The 16,787-nt window shown below is 40.6% G+C and overlaps 2 long non-coding RNA genes across 2 annotated transcripts; one reads left to right on the top strand and one right to left on the bottom strand.

The window, feature by feature from the left end:
- Positions 1-3,036: 3,036 nt before the first annotated feature.
- On the bottom strand, positions 3,037-3,525 carry LOC118558952. The gene is made up of 2 exons (XR_004928560.1): positions 3,480-3,525; positions 3,037-3,398 (listed from the first exon to the last, which is right to left on the bottom strand). It is a non-coding gene; the product is annotated as an uncharacterized LOC118558952 (long non-coding RNA).
- A 4,799-nt stretch (positions 3,526-8,324) lies between these two features.
- LOC118558950 lies at positions 8,325-9,178 on the top strand. Its single transcript, XR_004928558.1, has 2 exons — positions 8,325-8,435; positions 8,816-9,178. It is a non-coding gene; the product is annotated as an uncharacterized LOC118558950 (long non-coding RNA).
- Positions 9,179-16,787: the final 7,609 nt, after the last annotated feature.

The raw sequence follows: 16,787 nt of genomic DNA, 5'->3' as shown, positions 1-16,787 counted from the left end.
GCTTTGTTACTCACGGTCAATCAATGACATCAATAACCTCTTGACAATTAGTGAGAAGGATGAGCCTGTCTCTCCCCACAGTTTATTCTTGGAGGCATGGATGACAAACAAACTCTAAGATCATCTTCCACTTGTAAACCAGCTCTGCATTTGTTCTTCATTACAGTCAGAGCTGAAAATGTTGATCCACAGAGGTAAGTGGTCAGAAACGGCAGCAATATTTTCATGGCCTCAGCAGCCAGTTCAGGATACTCATGTGAGAGGGAGGCCCAAAAGTCTGCATGATTTTCCTGATGGAATCTGGCCTTCAATGTTCTGTCACAAGATAACTCCAAGAGCTGTTCTTGTTTTACCTGTTGAGACATTTCTTGTTGCAGCAGGTGAAAATGGATCAGCACCTAGTCCCAGGCATCAGTGTTCACATCAGAGAAATATGAGCTGAAGTGCTCACACAGTGATGTTAGGTGTGAAGTCACAACATCCCTCACAATAGCAACAGACAGCTTCTCATTGTTTAAAAAGTCCATCAGTTGGGGAAACATGTCTGTTATTCCATCTTGTATTCTTATTCATAAAGGTGGTGCTTTTGTCTCCAAATTCAAGGACAGGTGTGTAGCTTCCTTGGATGGAGAGGTTGAGGCTGTTCAATATGATGAACATGTCTAAGATCGACTAACTTGGCGATTCCAGGAAGAACCGGCCTCACCACACTTCACTGCTCATCAACAGCTCAGCTGTGGAGGTGGTCAGCAGCACCAAGTTCCTGGGGGTGCACATCACGGACAACCTCACCTGGTCTGTGAACACCACATCACTGGTGAAGAGGGCACAGAAGCGACTGTAGTTCCTGAGGAGGATGAGGAGAGCCCACCTGCCCCCGCCCATCCTCACAACCTTCTACAGAAGCACCATAGAGAGCATTCTGACCAGCTGTCTCTCTGTGTGGTGTTGAGGCTGCAGTGCCTCTGACTGGAAGAACGTGAGGATAGTGGTGAGGACAGCAGAAGGGATCATCGGGGCTCCTCTTCCCTCCATTAAGGACATTTCATCACAGCGATGTGTGTCCTGAGCCCGTAACATCATCAGAGACCCCTCACACCCCCACCATGGACTTTTCTCCCTGCTACCTTCTGGAAAGAGGTTCCGCAGCATCCGCTGCAGGTCCTCCAGGTTCTGTAAAAGCTTTTTCCCTGCTGCCATCAGAGTGTTGAACTGCTGAAGCTATAACTGGACTCTGTATCACATGTGTCCTGCATTGGTTACATTTCAATTGCTGTACTGTGAAATCACTGTGCACTTTATCCTGGAACTGTCCTGCAAAGTTACTTTACTATCCTGCAAAGTTACTTTATTTATCCTGCAAATTTACTTTATTCTGAAATCCACTGCAATTCACTGAAATTCTCAAGCTGTATACAAACGAAATTTCGTTAAAGCAGTGTGTCATGTTCAGCATCCAGATTTGGGCAAAGTTGACCAAACAGCTGTGATTGCAAAGCTCTGGATTTCACAAAGTCATATCCCAATTTACTTACTTCCTAATTTTAGAGGATTTGGCTTTTACCTTACTTGATGAGGTGAATGGAGTTAAATATTTGTCCATTTTGATACTTAGCTCAACCACGACTCATCCTCAGCAGTGCCTCCTCAGGCCTGACAACAAAGTTTCATAGACCCCCGGGGGTCCTGGGACCCCAGATTAAAGGACGTTACACTAAGACTCAGGCGTGAACCTCCAAAGGTATCTAAACACAATTACAAAGTCTGCCTTCCATCACCTGAAGAACATTTCCAGGATTAAAGGATTGATGTCTCAGCAGGTTTTGGAAAAACTAATCCATGCATTCAATTTTAGTCAAATCAATAATTGAACATTGTTTTCACAGGTCCACCAAAAAAATCGATCAGGGGCACGCTCGTTGCGCAGCGGGTAGCGCGACCCGTGTACCAGGTCGACCCCGGGTTCGGATGCGACCCGTGGTCCTTTGCCGCATGCCCCCCCCCCCCCAACAAGTCTACATCACAGACTTGTTATCAGCATATCAGTGACAAGTGAATTTCTCCACTGTGAGATCAACAAAGTCTTATCAACCCTCCAGACCACTAAGGACTTAAGCTTCAGACCTAATCTGGTAATTGGTCTGTACTTGTATAGCACTTTAACTAGTCCGACGACCCAAGAGTGCTTTACAACTTGTAACATGTTGACCTCCTATATTCTACCAACTGGAGCAAACTTCCAGAAAACTGTAAAAAGTGCTTGAAACCCTGAGTTCTTTTAAATCAAGATTATAAGCTTAATTGCTTAGGATTGACTTTGATTGTTCTAGTTAAGATTTTAACTGAAAAATCATTAGTTTAAATTTGTAGTCCAAATGTTTATAAAATCATTAACACTTGCTCTTAGTTACCCATTTCCTGTTTTATTTTGTTTCACTTGTTTTATTTATCTACGTTTTAATCATCAGAAATCAACAGAAAAGCTTCTGTCTTGTATGGTTTCTCATGTGTGTGTTTAAATTTGATTTGAGGCTAAATCTTTTTCCACATAGATCACAACAGAAAGGCTTCTGTCCTGTATGGATTCTCATGTGTCTCTTTAAATTTGATTTGCGGCTAAAGCTTTTTCCACATAGATCACAACAGAAAGGCTTCTGTCCTGTATGGATTCTCGTGTGTTTGTTTAAATGTGATTTTTGGCTAAAACTTTTACCACATAGATCACAACAGAAAGGCCTATGTCCTGTATGGATTCTCATGTGTACGTTTAAATGTGATTTGTGGCTAAAGCTTTTTCCACATAGATCACAACAGAAAGGCTTATGTCCTGTATGGATTCTCATGTGCATGTTTAAATGAGATTTTCGGCTAAAGCTTTTTCCACATTCATCACAACAGAAAGGCTTCTGTCCTGTATGAGTTCTCATGTGTAGGTTTAAATAAGATTTACAGCTAAATCTTTTTCCACATAGATCACAACAGAAAGGCTTCTGTCCTGTATGGATTCTCATATGTCCGTTTAGAGTGGATTTACAACTAAATCTTTTTTCACATAGAACACAACAGAAAGGCTTCTGTCCTGTATGAGTTCTCATGTGTGTCTTTAAAGTGTATTTTCCAACAAATGTTTTGCCACAGTCTTTGCAGCTAAGCTTCACTGCTCTGCAGTCTTTCCTACATGACTCCACATTTTTCTTCTCTGTAGAACTTTTCCTATATCCAGAGTCTGACAAGTGTTTCAGCTCAGAGAGAGGGTGTTCTACATTACTGTGTTCTTCATCCTCCTCAGTGTCTTCAGTCTTTAAAGAAATAGAAGCATCTCCATGATCTTGTATCCTGATGGATTCTCCATCATTCTCTTCTGGAAGCTCTCTGCCTTTAACTTGGTCTGGATAAACCTGTGAAAGCAGCAGAGACTGTTAATCCTCCAGACTCTTTATGGGAGGAGGAGCCACTGGAAACCTGATGGTATTAATTACCTCCTTCCCATTGAGCTGCTCTCCTGGCAGACTGATGTAGACTCCCTCCTGTTCCTCCTTGATGTGGGGGGGCTTTGGGTCATGCAGGTCAGCAGGAGGTCTGTGGTCTAAACAAGCTTCTTCTTTAACAATCAGCTTCTGCTGAACATCTGCCGGAAACATTGAAACACATTATGCACTCTAGAAAGTATTTGGATCTCAGCCTGAACTGAGGCACATTTTATTTCAGACATATTTAGGTTATTTAGTTAGATTAAATTCTTTGACAGAACATGCAGAACAGTAAAATGACATGACTGTTGTAACCCCTGCAAAAACTCAGTTCTTTGTAGAGCTACCCTGTTTAACCTTAAAGTGCTGATGACACAATATTGACCTTTTCAGCCATGCTTTAAAGAAAGATGTTGGGCATTGTCCAATGTGCCTAATGTGTCTATGTCCACACGTATGGTGCACCGGATTATAAGGTTCACCATCAATGTTTGAGAAAATTTAGGGATTTTAAATGTCCTTTATACGCTTTGTGTGCCTGGACTCTTGTCAGCAAACATGAGGGAGGGAGCCTTTAGTTGGCTGCACTTTTATACGCCTATATTTATATGTGACGGTGTGTGTGCACTGAGCCCCCGCAGTGTTCTGTTCATTTGGTAGATTCAGGGTTTAACTGTTTACTGTAAATTATGTGATTCTGTCCGTCTTTCAGCATCATGGGAATTACAGCCCACAGCTACTAGCTACTTTATCGATACCTTATAGATTACATAGTCCTACAAATCTGAGACAATGTCCTTAGCTCTGAAACACCAGCTTTATTGAGTTGTAGGTGCATGAAGTAGGATGCTGATGCTGGTCGCTGCGTAAGTGATGCACACCGCAGATGTGCGCCGTTTATAAAGCCAATTGTTTGTTTTTGGGGTTTTTTTTGGGGGGGGGGGGGTATCTTCCTGGGTGGGTCTCAATTTACTTTGGCCGGCTGCTGAAGTGAATCTATCTATGGGAAACTCTGAAATTTCACACACACTGGCGTGAGCATGTCAGAAGTTTTGGCATGAGGGACAATAGATAAGGTGAAACCCTCAGAGCTTGACAGAAACAGGGATGTGTGAGCAGGACCAAAACTAACCATTCAGAAGATTGGGAAGTCTTTACAGTCCTGCAGCTCTCAGAACGTTTTTTAAAATACAGAATACATTTACTACTGTACTATTACTGGAAGTACTATTTCACCCAGTATAACACCAAAGTGTTTCTGAATAGGATTACAAACTATAGCTTTTGGGGTCCATCCTGGGTCCCATCCTGTTCAACATCTACATGCTCCCTCTAGTTCAGAACATAAAAACACATCAATTACCATAACTAAGCAGACAACACACAGCTCTACATCATCTTGTCACCTTGTGACAAGATGCTTTAGAAATCAATGCATGGATGTACCAAAATTTTCCTCAATCTAATAAAAACAGAGTAAAAAAAAAAAAATTGGACCAATGGAAGAGCCACTAAGAGTTAGTACACAGCTTCAGCTGCTTCAGCTAGGAACCACCGATCAGGACCCAAATCTGGGTTCAGTGATGGACTCAGACCTGAACCTCCAGAGCTATTTCAATGGTGTTGTGTCACATGAAGGGCTACCAGTACTGAACTTTGAACTAGAAGTCAGAGTTCAACTAACTTTATGTAGAATAAACACATTTTTGATGCTTTCTTCTATATTGTGGATTAGCATTAGTCTAAAGCCTACAGGATATAGCATCATAGGAAACAGCTCTTTTAGGTCCTATCCCCAAATTCTATAAGTATAGGCTGAGACTTTTAGGCTCTGGGCTTCTTCTCTACACAGCCTGGATGGCTGTAGAAAAACAATAGAATATTTGGGAACTGATTGTCTGATCCCAGCATCCTTTATGTTCAATGACAGCAGGTTGAGGCGGTCAGAGAACCGCAAACAAGTATTGTAGTTCTGCTCTGAGCGCAAAGGTTAAACATTGTTGGTAAAATGCATAAATACAGGCTGCTGCATCCCAGATGCTCTAAGGAGCGTTTCTGCAGATCCTTCCTCCCAGCTGCAGTCAGACTTTAGAATCTTAGCTGCTCCCAACAGACATAATATCTGTTTAAATCATATAAAGTGTTCCACAGGACATGATCCAACCATTATTGTTTTCACTGTTCCCAGATCTGAAGATAACTGTTTACATCATGCTAATCGTTGCATAGCTTCTCAACCATCAACTGTTTACACTGTTCCCAAATGCTAAGGTAACTCACACGCTTTAGCTAGGATGAAGCTGCACTACCATATTCATTTATTGCAGTGTTTCCCTAACATTCAACAGGAGCCACTCTGCCAATAACCAACTTTCAGCTCAGAGTCACCTGGGTCCTCACGCAGGTAAACTTACAATCCCACCAGGTGAGACAGCGCTCAGAGTCCCAGCATATTTCTACCTGCCTTGGTAAACATATGTGTGTTTAGTAAACAGGCCTAGTTTCTAGTTTCTGAGGATGGCTGCAGTAAAAACCTCCATGGAGTCGGCAGCACTGAGCGCCTTCTGGCCGTGGAGACGTTGGTGGAGTTCTGATGGGGAAACATGCGGTGGTGCATTAAAGAGAAAAACTGAAATATGCAGGAATTATCCCAGACACAATTTATATCACATGTGTCAGGAGCAAAGGGAAACAACAGGATGAAGGCCTCCTTTGTGGTTTCTTTCTGTTGTGCTACAACAGAAAAGGGACATGTGTTTATTTCATGTTGTGGTTCCTGATTACTTCAATACACTAAGAATGTTTGCCTGATACAAGGACGATCATATGTTTTAACTAGATTATTAGAAGGATTAACGCTCAATAAAGCACATTCTCAGCAAGTTAACGACTCTATGGTCATTTTCAGATGTCCTACAAAAATAACATTTACTTTGATCGTCACTAATCACCAAAAGTCTGTTGGAAACAAAAACCCACCTTCCTGAGTCCATCCCTGAAAACAGATGCTGCTTTATTCTTGGAAAACACATTTTTGCTGCTTTATAGACCCATGAATAGATTGGAAACAGATCCCAAATGTAATAAAATTAAAACTTAATAACGTTACACTCAAAAATAATATAAACTCTGGCAGATCTAGAATCTAAAAGGGATTTACATTTAATTAAGAAGTAGGGAGTAAGAATGGCAGCTAGCCTTCAGAACATAACCATGTATAAAGATACATGGAAAAAAAAAGTGTCCCCCCCCCCCCCCCTCCGATATGTTATGGAAGATTTGCATATATCATTATCATGTGAAAGGTAAATAAAATGCAGTTTATTCTTCCACTATCATTTTTTTTCTTTCCTTGGTGAATATTTATTCTGGTATTTTACTCTTATCTGCTACTCTTGGTGTTTCTTTAGAGGTAACTTTGGATTAGACAGATTCCTTCATTTTTATTCTCATTTTTGCCTCATTGCTAATAATTGTGTGTAACTGTCCATGTGTTTGCAACTGTGACACCAATATTTCCCTATTGTGGGACAGTAGAGGAATACTTTTTCTTACTTTTGTATGCGATCTGAATTATGGCAGGATTGGTCCTCCATAACCAACAGCCAGAAGAAAACATGCAACTATCTTTCTATTCAATTCAATTCAATTCAATTCAATTTATATAGCGCCAAATCATGAAACATGTCATCTCAAGGCACTTTACAAAGTCAAGTTCAATCATATTATACAGATTGGGTCAGATTATACAGATTGGTCAAAAATGTCCTATATAAGGAAACCAGTTGATTGCATCAAAGTCCCGACAAGCAGCATTCACTCCTGGGGAAGCGTAGAGCCACAGGGAGAGTCGTCTGCATTGTACATGGCTTTGCTGCAATCCCTCATACTGAGCAAGCATGAAGCAACAGTGGGAAGAAAAACCACCCATTAACGGGAAGGAAAAACCTCCGGCAGAACCGGGCTCAGTATGAACGGTCATCTGCCTCGACCGACTGGGGTTACAGAAGACAGAGCAGAGACACAACAAGAGAAACAAAAAAGCACAGAAGCACACATTGATCTAGTAATCTGTTCTACTTTAGATGGAAGTAGCGGGTGAGCCGTCTTCTCTGGATGATGTCACAGTTAACAGAACGCCAGACCAGGTGTACCTACTATGAAGAAAAAGAGAGAGAGCAAAAGTTAAAAGCTGAAATGACGACAGTCATTTCAATGTAATACAATGCAAAACTGGAGAACAGTAGACTGAAGAACAGTAGAAATCAGTAGAGTGAGAAAATTAGACCCTGATGTCCTCCAGCAGCCTAGGCCTATCACAGCACAACTATAGAGATAGCTCAGGGTATGAGCCACTCTAACTATAAGCTTTGTCAAAAAGGAAAGTTTTAACATTAGTCTTAAAAATAGATAGGGTGTCTGCCTCACAGACCAAAACTGGGAGTTGGTTCCACAGGAGAGGAGCCTGATAGCTAAAGGATCTGCCTCCCATTCTACTTTTAGAGACTCTAGGAACCAGCAGCAGACCTGCAGTCTGAGAGCGAAGTGCTCTGTTAGGAACATACGGGGTAATCAGAGCTCTGATATATGATGGAGCTTGATTATTAAGGGCTTTATACGTTAGAAGAAGAATTTTAAATTCTATTCTTGATTTAACAGGAAGCCAATGAAGGGAAGCTTTCTAGACAAGATAAACCAAAAAGTGATGATCGGAGGAACTTTGCCAGGGAGACAGACAAGAAGAACTTGATGCTGAATGTTGCTACATGCTAAGCTAGCATTAGCATCCTCTTTGCTACATGCTAGCTGACCACGTGCTGCAGGCTTAGCCAGTTTTCTGGGGGAAACCCCATAGATATCCATAATAAAGGCTAGATGTCTTACGGCGGAGTCTCAAACGTCATCACCGGCGGCCATCTTGCCTCAGGCAAGCTTTCTGGCGTGCTCTGTGGTACCTAATGTAAGGTGAGTGATCAGCACGAACACAAATACTCTTATCTCATTGAATTCTTGACGGATTTACAAACAGTTTGGTTTCTTACAAACGTTATGAACGTGGCTATAATTCTTGATGTTTGAACATGTCGAAATTGCAGATTTTCTTGTTGAAAAATAACTTAATCATGCAGCATAGTTGTGCATCACGGCTACTTGCCCAGGTTATCAAGGCTGAGACCACTGGTCAATTATATAGGTTTTACTGACACCAATAACGATTGTATGACAATTAATCTTTGGTGTAAATTTGAGGGAAATCAATCTCACAATGGTCCAAAAAAATAAATGTTCCCCTAATTTCCCCATGGTTATTATAAATTATTTTAATATACCAACTCTTATTTCAGGATTTGTTGAGCGACAGGCTCTGAAGAAGCTGTCCTGTGATGTCTGCCGTGCCAGCTTGGTAACAGATGCTGCATCTGCCATCACGGACCAGCGCTACCACCTGCTGAAGTTAAAAAACAATGGAAATCTGGTGATTCCATCAGAAGGCACAGTGATGGTAGTCAGGGCAGCATAGTGGGTCATTCGTCAGACCTGTCTATGGCAAAGACAGCCACCACCATACGCTGTTAACGTTGGTTGTGTCCTTGTTTTTTTTAAGTTAAGGCTGCACCACATTGCCAAAATAACTAACCTTAGCTTACAGAGCAACAACATGCAACAGAAGCTCAATAAAACCGTCCTTTTCAAAGGGCATTAGCCAAGCTATGTTTTTTGGGTCATTTTTTAAATCTCTGTCTTCCATGTGTATACCATCACAGTAGTGTAGGTGGGGATTTCAACATGCTACATCTATATATACTTGTGAATGGGACTATTGTACCAATTTTTATAGCAAATAAATGTCACTTTTACAATGGTTTAAAAATAGGAACTTTTGTGTAATTACTCCTGATATATAATCTGAATAGTCTACATGAAACTTCAAAGTGTTACCTTTAATTTGAAACCTGGATTATGCTTCTACACCAAGAGGTTGCCACACAATAAGCCTTTTTTGTCAGTATTTCATATTTTATTATAACAGTAATATTCATATTATAAAAGTATGTATGTAAATATAAATAAATTAGGACTGTGAAATAATTAATCACACCCAAATAAAAGTGTGTATATATATATATATATATATATATATATATATATATATATATATATATATATATATATATATATATATATATATATATGTGTGTATATGTATATATATATATATGTATATGTGTATATGTATATATATATATATGTATCTGTATCTATGTATCTGTGTCTCTATCTATCTATATATATATCTATATCTCTCTCTATATATCTATATAATGTTGCCATTCTGTACACTGAGTTTTAATAGCATATATTGATTTAACATAAATACCTTGTGCATGTGTATATTTATTGCACCTGTATGTTCTATTCAATGTTCTTTTCATATAAAATTCCATGGTTAAAATTATTCATAAGTGTGCAGTGTCATAACTAAATGTCTGACTTTTGTTTAACAAACCAAACAGTTTGAGAATCGTTAGACAATTGAGGAAGTTATGGTTATTTAAGTACATGCGCCATTGAAACACAATGTTACGAATGAGCGAGCTGCCTGTGGCAAGATGGCCGCCACGTGCGGACGTCGACCCCCATTGGCCAGCAGCGCGGACGAGACATCTAGCCTTTATTATGGATATCTATGGGAAACCCTGCAACGAGTTGTGATGAAGAGGAGGAATCCATCAGCTGCTGAAAACGGCTCCTAAACTTTAGCTCCATCCACACAGTTAGCATGAAGAAGGAAATCTCCAAACCTAATCGGTGCAGCAGAACTCTGGGCTGGAAAACATCCCCCATCATTGGTGTCTCCTCTGCTGCGTCCTGCCGCTCTTTGAGCTCCTGCTTCCCTCCAGTTTCTCCGCTGTGCCTCCAGCTGCTGGACTTCTTTCCAGACTTCATCACCTGCAGCAGCTGCTGCTCTCTTCCAGCCTCACCAACACTCCCGCTTCTGGCCTCACAGCAACACAAGGACAAAGAACCCGGAGGATCAACGTGGCTGTAAACTGGGAAGAGGGAAGGACCACAGACGTTTTATAAGACTAGACCCCGCATTGACCGTCGCTGCACAGGAATTACGGCCGCCATCTTGGGGCGGTCGACCTGCTACCCAATCCTGCTGATTCAAGCTGAACACACTAGGTCACTAAGACTAAGAAGAATGTAGAGAACATGGACCCGGTTCTGAAGTCCTTTCATGGCTCCCTGGATTTTAGAGAATAGACTTTAAAATCCTTCTGTTAGTCTATAAATCCCTGAATTAGCACCTAAATACATCACAGACTTGTTATCAGGGCATCAACCCTCCAGACCACTCAGGTCTTCTGGCTCCAGCCTGCTCTGCAGAACCAGAACCAGAACCAGAACCAGAACCAGACATGGAGAAGCAGCATTTAGTTCCTATGATCCACTGATCTGGAATAAACTTCCAGAAAACTGTAAAAGTGCTAAAAGCCTTAAATCAAGATTATAAACCTATTTGTTAATACTTGCCTTTGAATGTTAAAGCTTAAGTTTGTAGTCCAACTTGTCTTATACTCTATCTGAGCTGCTGCCACAGTTCCACTGAAACATTCTCTGCAGTTCTTCTATGTAAATAACTCAAGGCTGTAGAAAATTGTACATTTTGTGGTATGCCATGGCACCATGACAAAATTCAGATTTAATTTTGAACAACATGTGACACGGGGAAGGAATCAAAATGGATTTACACCCACGAAGGTGGGAATCAAAAAGAAAGTTCACACCCACGCCGAGACAGCCCCTCACACCATAGAGCCCTTTAAGGATATTGTTTATTGTGGACCAAATAACTTCCTTGCATATATGTTATAATATCAAGTCCTCTAAGTTATTTAAATCATGTGTAACTAGACAAAATTTAACACACTACTGGTCAACTCCTTGTTCCATTTTTCTTATGGCCAAATTAGAATTGGTCTTTTAAAACTCATTTGTCCCTCTGCTTTAAACAAGTTTAAAGTTTAATTACCAATTAGAAATTTTAAATTCCCTCTAACATAATCCAAATCACTAATTTTCCCATTTCCAACACATTGGGAAATAATTTCATGTATTATTCTCCAAAATACTTTGTCTACCAGTTTGTTACTAACTCTTGACCAATTAACCTGACAAAATATTTTTTGTCAGGTTAATTGGAGTTTTATTTATCTCAAAGGATTTACCTGATATTTTAATCTAAACTTCTAAAGGAAAACAGTTTCTATCTCTTAGTTAACAGAGCATGAGGTAATTAATTATTTTGCAATGGGGGAACCCATCATCTTCATTATTTAACACACTCAGCTGGCTTAACTCAGAAATTAAGAATTAGAATTGATATATATATATATATATATATAATCCATCAACAACCACACTCCATACCAGTAAGTGGCGGTAATGCTGCTCAAAGTTTGTTGCCAACCGCCATTACACACCAGAAGAAGAAGAAGAAGAAGAAGAAGAAGAAGAAGAAGAAGAAGCTCTTCCCTCTTCCCAGTTTACAGCCACGTTGATCCTCCGGGTTGTTTGTCCTTGTGTTGCTGTGAGGTAGTGATGGCGAGATGAAGCCTCATGAGGCATTGAACCACTCAGCCAACTGGTTCGAGAAAAGGTTCATTTCTTGACGGTTCATGTGCACACAGCACCACCTACTGGCAAGTTGTATAATCACAGCCAGCTGTATCTTAACACGTGTGATGCATTGAATTTTTGTCTATTATGACTCTTGGGAATGACTTCACAAAAGGTGTAGGACGAAATAATTTGTCTACATAAATTTTGTATACACATGTGTATAATAAAACATTGTTTGAATGTATTGTCTGTGTGTAATTATTCCCAAAATAGTAGTGACATGATATGGCATGTTGTGTAATAATGTTTTTCTGTGACTCTAGAAAAATGGCATGGGCTTAATCAGGCAGAGGACAATGAAAGTACTTGTGGAAGTAGGCAGGGGGTAGTGAATAGGCTAATGCTTGTGTAACTTGGATGATTTCATGCATTTTTATTAAGAAACAACAATTTCTCCACAGTTTTTGGTTTCAAATGATTTCTCTTTTTTGATACTACTTCTCCAACCTTTGAAAAGACACGCTCACATGACACAGATGATGCCGGGGTGCATAAACAAATAAGTGCAAGTATGTACAGATTGGGGTACTGTGACCAATGATTAGCCCAGTACTATACGGTCCCACAGTTTCCCTTTCAGCAGCAACACTGAAGCACACAGAGGTTCCCGCTGCGTCTTTACGCACGATCCAGCTGCTGATGTCTCCTCTCTTTTCAGCTTAATGCAATTCTAGACAGTAACAGTTTATAACCTTTATCACCTTTCACAGCAACAGGTTTCTCATCTCAGTCGACCAGACAAATCTCTATTGCTCTCCTCAGTGCGCTCTGGGCGGTGAGGTGGGAGGATTTTACCCGATGGTGCGCTGCGTGCGAGGGATAAACAGGGTGGAAATGCATAAATAAAAACTGTAAAGGGCTCCTATACAGTGATCATAGGAGCTGACCGGTCTGAGATCAGCCTCCTGATGTTACAAGTTCTTTAAAATGAAAGCGCGCACCCAAATTACAAGTAACGTAATTTTGCGCACCTGAAAAAAGCGCACGGCAGAAGCGCATCGAAGCGCTGAGGCACAGAAATACGGTGCATGTAGTTAAAAAAATGCAGAATTAATAAAAACAACTTATAACCAGACGTAGCGTTTTAAACTGCATCTGGTGAGCAGAACTGTTTTATGATCCAGAGTGCAGCCATAACTGGTTCTGAATGAAGGCAATATCTGGCAGCAGCTCTCTTCCCCCGCCCCCTCCCCTCCTGCGTACGTAGTACAGGACCTTACCGGCACACTTTCAACCGCTGGTTAAGACTAAAATTATTCATAACTCTGATCGCTCTTCCTGCTGCTCTGTTAACATGAACTGCAGCAGGACTGATGGCCACAAGCTGTGAAAGAAGCTGAAACATCTCAGCAGAAGGCGGAGTTTTTATCGTCCGCTGCCCAGATGGGCTTTGGGATTTTTATGCGTGAAAAATGCCATGTTTGCGTGTGACCGTGTGAAGTCAGTGACGGTCAATGCGTGATAGTTGAGAGCACTGATCTCCTATCTATCTATCTATCTATCTATCTCTCTCCTAAACTCTCCAAACACCAAACTAACTGTCTCAAACTAAATAACCACTATCCAAACTCTGCTATCCAAACTATCAAAACTCTATCCACTCTCTCAACTGACCGCAACTCGCCTACAACAACCCACATTTTGAATGGAGCCTGTGGGGTTTCTAAAAGCTGTCGAAGCCGCGCCAACATCTGAGCCACTTCCCGAAGCAGTCACGTGGTACAGCCGGCCAGCGAGGCTTCGGACGTCATCGTTTTCGGCTCCTCCCCTAAATGAAGCAAGCCTCGATACGCGCTTCACGGAAACGCCCCCTCCATTACTCGACACACGCCTCGAAGCCTCGGCACATCACGTAACATCACTACTGTGAGGCCAGAAGCGGGAGTGTTGGTGAAGCTGGAAGAGAGCAGCAGCTGCTGCAGGTGATGAAGTCTGGAAAGAAGTCCAGCAGCTGGAGGCACAGCGGAGAAACTGGAGGGAAGCAGGAGCTCAAAGAGCGGCAGGACGCAGCAGAGGAGACACCAATGATGGGGGATGTTTTCCAGCCCAGAGTTCTGCTGCACCGATTAGGTTTGGAGATTTCCTTCTTCATGCTAACTGTGTGGATGGAGCTAAAGTTTAGGAGCCGTTTTCAGCAGCTGATGGATTCCTCCTCTTCATCAGAACTCGTTGCAGGGTTTCCCCCAGAAAACTGGCTAAGCCTGCAGCACGTGATCAGCTAGCATGTAGCAAAGAGGGCGCTAATGCTAGCTTAGCATGTGGCACATGGGATGCTAATGCTGGTTTAGCATGTGGCACATGGTATGCTAATGCTGGTTTAGCATGTTGCAAAATGGGATGCTAATGCTTATTTTCCACTTAGCTGTCCATTTAAATCACAGAGTACAGATTTATATAAGCAGCCATCTTCTGTCTCTCTTAACCTGTTATTTATCAATCTTTCTGTCTCTATCATGTATCTTTATACATGGTTATATTCTGAAGGCTAGCTGCCATTCTTACTCCTTACTTCTTAATTAAATGTAAATCCCTTTAGACTCTAGATCTGCCAGAGTTTATATTATTTTTGAGTGTAACGTTAAGTTTTAATTTTATTACATTTGGGATCTGTTTCCAATCCATTCATAGGTCTATAAAGCAGCACAAATGCGTTTTCCAAGAATAAAGCAGCATCTGTTTTTAGGGATGGACTCAGGAAGGTGGATTTTTGTTTCCTACAGAGACCTTTGGTGATGTGCAACAATCAAAGTAAATGTTATTTTTGTAGGACATCTGAAAATGACCATAGAGCCGTTAACTTGCTGAGAACGTGCTTTAATCAGCGTTAATCCTTCTAATAATCTAGTTAAAACATATGATCGTCGTCCTCGTATCAGGCAAACATTCTTAATATATTGAAGTAATCAGGAACCACAACATGAAATAAACAAATGTCCCTTTTCTTTTTTTATGTTTTTTATAATTTTTATTTTTAAATGTTTTCACAGTATCAAACATAAACATATATGGGAAGCATGCCAATATTCACAAAACAAGGTTTTAAGTACAGAAACGTATCATTCATACAAAATCTGACCGTAAGGGTTTTATGTACTCAGTTCATTTAGTCCAGATTTTGTAAAACATGTCCTTTTGCATCCTGAGGGTAAAAGACAACTTTTCCATTTCATATATTTCGTGTATTATGTTGATCCAATCCTCAATAGTTGGAGATTCCACTCTGAGCCACTTTCTTGTGATGGCCTTTTTACTTGCAATAAGTAACATACCGAGTAATCTTCTATCCGTGTTATTCCAATTTGTCACAGGAACATCCCCCAAATACAGTGTTTCACATTTAAGGGGAATTTTAGTACCAAATACATTATTAACATGTTCACCTATCTGTGTCCAAGAATTAATTATAACGTGACATTCCCAAAAAATATGAAAGTGGTTGGCACCAGTGACCCCACATAGTCTCCAGCATCCATCCCCACCACCTTGGTGACGTTTCTGGATAGGCGTAATAAAGTACCTGATCATGTTCTTCCAACTGAACTCTCAGCATGTATTCGACACTGTTTTTGTCCACTGAAACTGACAAATATTGGCCCAACTGTCAAGTGAGACAACCATATTTCCCTCCTTTTCCCACCTCTTCTTTATACCTTCTGTGCTGACTTGTGTACATTGCTGAATGCCCTTATATAATTTAGAAATTATATTATTTTGATAATGAGACCTGGTTAGAGTTAAGAATATCTGTAGGAAACCTAAATCTTTCTTTTCATATACTGTTTTTAAATTTTGGTGGAAATAATGTCTAACCTGCAAATACCTGTAAAAATCATCTTGACCTAAACCATATTTAGTCTGTAGGGCCTCGAAACTCGAGAATGCCCCCTTGTGGATGAAGGAATAATAGGTTGTTAACCCCTTAGATAGCCATCTCTTAAACCGATCATCATATCTAATTGGCACAAACTCAGAGTTGTAGGCGCACCACCTCAAAATATTGGACAGTTCACCCAGTTTACACCTTTTAATGATTTCATTCCAGGAATTCAGCAGGGAATTATACATAAAGCCAGAAGTATACAGTGTGATCTTCTGTAATTTAGTATCTGCCAATAGCGCCATGATGGGCACCTCTTTTGTAATATCAACTTCTATATCCTTCCATCCTGCAGAATAGGTTGGCGAACTCAAACAGATTAAGGGTCTAAGCTGGGCAGCATAGTAATACTCCTTAAAACAAGGAATGCCCATTCCCCCTTTCTCTTTAATTAATTGGAGTGTTTTGTATTTAACCCTGGCTCCTTTATGTTGCCATATGTATTTCGCCAGCATCCTGTCCCAATCATCAAAATATTTCTGAGGTATTTTAAATGTTAAACACTGAGAAAGGTAAAGCATACGAGGGAGAATGTTCATTCTAATTGATTCCACTCGTGAGTATAAAGTTGAACTCAGAAATGTTGAACTCTGAACTACTGAAGACACAAAACGGACACTAAAATTTATTTATTGAATGTAAATCAGATTTTACCTTTGAGGTTAAGGATCCGTAGTTGGCGTTAACCAATTTAGATAAATCCTTTGTCAGAACTACCCCCAAATATTTAATGTGTTCTGAGTCCCAGTTCC

This window comes from Fundulus heteroclitus, unplaced genomic scaffold, assembly GCF_011125445.2.
Source record: "Fundulus heteroclitus isolate FHET01 unplaced genomic scaffold, MU-UCD_Fhet_4.1 scaffold_185, whole genome shotgun sequence".
In the NCBI taxonomy this organism is placed as follows: domain Eukaryota; kingdom Metazoa; phylum Chordata; class Actinopteri; order Cyprinodontiformes; family Fundulidae; genus Fundulus; species Fundulus heteroclitus.
The sequence above is the reverse complement of the archived record's forward strand: the minus strand, read 5'-3'. Positions and strand labels throughout refer to the sequence as shown.